At 47.4% G+C, this 3,672-nt stretch overlaps 1 protein-coding gene across 1 annotated transcript in view; it reads right to left on the bottom strand.

Annotated features, from left to right (window-relative positions):
- Positions 1–2,543, bottom strand: part of LOC119099840 (single-minded homolog 1) — a 44,894-nt gene extending 42,351 nt beyond the window's left edge. Inside the window, exon 1 of the mRNA XM_037222935.1 lies at positions 2,215–2,543. The gene's annotated coding sequence lies outside the window, so the exon portion shown is untranslated. The remainder of the gene's footprint in view (positions 1–2,214) is intronic.
- Positions 2,544–3,672: the final 1,129 nt, after the last annotated feature.

Genomic DNA, 3,672 nt, shown 5'->3' with positions numbered 1-3,672 from the left:
GCAACGTTTCGCTGTAATTGGTATTACCTATGAGACAAGACGCATCTGATCTAACGGTAAGCGCAAAGTCCAAGAACGTGGCATATTCCTTTTACCGCTGCTGCCCATATCCCCCTCCCCGTATACCTACAGCAGTGGCTTAGCCATGGGGGTCTTTGAGACCATGACCATCCCTGGAAGTGGCTGAGGCCCCTGGGGTATACCTACAGCAGTGGCTTAGCCATGGGGGTCTTTGAGACCATGACCATCCCTGGATGTGGCTGAGGCCCCTGGGGTCTACAGCCCAGTCCTTTTTGGCAATTTAAGGCCCTCGCAACGTTTCATAAACACCAAAAACCGGAAACCCGAGGCATTAAAACAGAGTTTCGAGCCTCAAAAGGTGCACTGAACAAAATAACAGGAGATGTAGATATATATTATATATATATATATATATATATATATATATGTATATATATATATGTATATATATATATATATATATATATATATATATATATATATATATATCTACATATACATATATTTATATACATATCGCATTTCAGATGTGTAATTCTAGCTACAGAATAAAGCATATCAGAATACAATTACCTTTGTGTTTACCTTTGTGTTGCGATTTCACAGAGCAAAGCCAGTGGTTGCTAACCACAGGAAAACCTGGGATATTTATATTACTACTATATATCTCGTTAACGCCCATGAACGGGTTTGGGTCCCGAATGAGATCACGATTGTCCTTAAAGTAACTCGGAACGCGGCCCCAAGGTTTCGCCACCTGTCCCTAACTATCAGTCCTGCAGCCGGAAACTTCGGCAACGGCGTGCGTACCTGCAATACGTACATCTTATAGCTACGAGCCTGTCGAGGTCGATAAGGTCGATATTATGACCAAAACACAGCTAGTAAAACGTCAATAGTGTCATATATATATATATATATATATATATATATATATATATATATATATATATATATATATATATATATGTCATGCAAAATATCTGGTCATGTCATATATCATGTTTTATATATGTCATGTTTTGTCAATAGTGGCATACAACCGACCTCACGTACTTCATACCACTACTGGTTCGAGTGCGTTGCCAAATGTTGCACAGGGGCGTGGGCAGCTGATAATTTTTTTTTCTTTCCCAAAACCCTGCAAATGTGTATCACAGTCTTGCGAATTCGTCCATTTTCTGTTGGTTACGTGGTAACCAACAGGTAACCAACAGGTAAGTGTTTCTTGACTCAGGGAGCGGGACAGCCCCGTGTTTCTCCTTTTCACTGCGGCCGTGTGCTGTTCTAGTGGTGGCTAGAACGCAGTCGCAACGAGTTTCATACGCAGTGAGTGGGAGGCCGAGGTCCATCACCAGATGATTTTGATTTTCATCGAAGGGGTTGCATTTCCGAGACAAGGAAGAGAACCACTCACCACGGACGGCAGTGGCATGACCCTGCATAAAACGAACCCCCAGCACGGGCGGCTTAAGGAACAGATTGGCACGAATTTATGCCAGAGTACGGATCACTCCATGACCTGGCAAGTGTACGCAAGCAATGCAGAGCGGAGATCATGATTTCAGGGTCATTTGAGCAGCCAGATATTTTGCTAAGTATCTTGTAAAATATATTTTAATGTGGACCACAGTCTTTTACAACTAGAGTTCGCGCTGCTTATTCCGTCCGCATTACCAACGTCCAGCCCTCAGCAGCCCTGAGAAGCACGAGACTTGGTGCACCACAGTGACTCCCAAAATGATGAAAGACCAGAAGACATATTTTCGTGCAAGCATAATTCCATATCGCTAGGGAAGGCGCTATAATTCCCGTTTTCTTTTTAATGCTGATATTTGGCATCTTTGTTGGCATGATGTTCGATTGTGTGTAATGAGCACCGCAATACATCCAAAACATGATGGCTAAATTGGACAAAATGCACATGCTTATCAAAATATGCACTGTGGCCGGGATCCAGGACTTATTTTGGAAGGGTCAACTGGAACCACAGTTCGTGAGTCAGGCTCCCACAAAGGAGCCAGTGGAAACTAAGAACAAACATTGGAAATCATGCACATGTTTGTGATAGAGTGCATTTGATCTAGGCGCAGTTGAGCATGTGCGATCAATGTGTTAGAAACCCAAATCTTCACAGTCGTTTTCAGGGCTCATTTGTGCTGCCACTGAGCAGCGAGCGCATCACCTCTTTACCTGGACTCGCAGCTGGTGAGCGAAGTGGTAGTGCGGGTCGGACTGTGAGATTGCTGGCGCCGGACGGTCGGTCGGTGTTGGACGGAGGCTGACGGCTAACAGTGCTGCTGTGACGCTGGACACTCCACACTGGCCTCCAAATTATATCTCACACCTCTTCTCGGACACTCGCCGCACGTTCTCAGTCCTCACCTAGCCTGACCGGACCATTTCGTGTCACGGAGGCCACGCGAGCCGCAAGCTGCCACCTCGGGCTCAGGCCACGTCTTCGGCTCTGGAGCGTGCGGCGCGAGTCCCTGACACCCGGCGACACCTGGCGACACCCCCGTCTTCACTTGACGCCGTGCGTTCCGTGTTGCGGACGGCCGGGCTGCTCCGGCGGCTGCTGACCGGGGGTGGAGTGAGCTGCGAGATTCGCCGCCCTCGCGCCGCGCCGCCGCCTCCCATTGGCCGGCCGCCTGTGACGTAAAAGTCAGCGGCGTCAGGGTCCAATGATGCGCCGGCTGCTGTCAGGCGAGGGGGGAGAGACTGTCGCCCACCACGTCTGCCAGTCCGACGTGTGGGCAGGTGTGTTACCAAGCAACACCTTACATCAACTGTCAATGCTCAATGTACAACCTCCGTTTTAACAATGATCAATAAGCAGACTGAGCGACCCACCTGATGAAGTCAATTGCTTTTTGGGATGGTTGTTGATTGGCGTGTGGGTAAAAGGCAGTTCCACTAGAGACCTAGAGATGATTACAATGTCATATCCGTACCCACCCGCTATCCGTGGTTTAAACGTCCATGGCTGTATCCGTAGCCCGTACCATATTCATGCCTTTGGGACACTACAGACCTAGAGACGGCTAAAATATCCATATCCGAACCCGCCTGCTACCCGTGACATAAGCGCTCATTACGGTATCCGCCACCCGTACCATACCCATAGAATACTCGTCTATTATGGGTAGTGTCCTGCCTTTGGGGCATATCTCAAAAGTAAACTCTATTGTAACTTCAGAACCATTTAGTCTAATAATAGCACTAGGTAGTGCCACCGCAGCGCTATCAAGTCGCGACGACCTCACGACAACTGCGGTTGTCACGACCGTCGTGGTCATGACAAACACCGCTGTCATGTCGGTGACAGAATCTGTTGAGGGCTGCTGTTACCGGTTATACATGTCAATTTTGAACTCTTTTACCCGCATATGGCGGGCCTGCGACTAAAAGTGGTTTGGATGACGTCAGCACAAATGAAGTTTGTGATTGGTACAGCGGGCAGTAAGGGCCACCTGCCGAGAAGCGCATTGGTTGAAGTTAAAACCAGTTAGTATAATGTCTTGCTGAATTCGCGAGATGATAGCCTAATGTTTGCGTATCTGCGTATTTAATTGTCTAAAACACGTGTTTCCAGCTTTCGTAGCATTCATTACAGAACAATTTTGGAAACTTTGTATGTTGGAACCCGTA

Source organism: Pollicipes pollicipes, unplaced genomic scaffold, assembly GCF_011947565.3.
Source record: "Pollicipes pollicipes isolate AB1234 unplaced genomic scaffold, Ppol_2.1 Scaffold_4881;HRSCAF=5763_pilon_pilon_pilon, whole genome shotgun sequence".
NCBI classification, from domain to species: Eukaryota; Metazoa; Arthropoda; class Thecostraca; order Pollicipedomorpha; family Pollicipedidae; genus Pollicipes; species Pollicipes pollicipes.
Note: the sequence above shows the minus strand (reverse complement) of the source record. Positions and strands in the feature narration are given on the sequence as shown.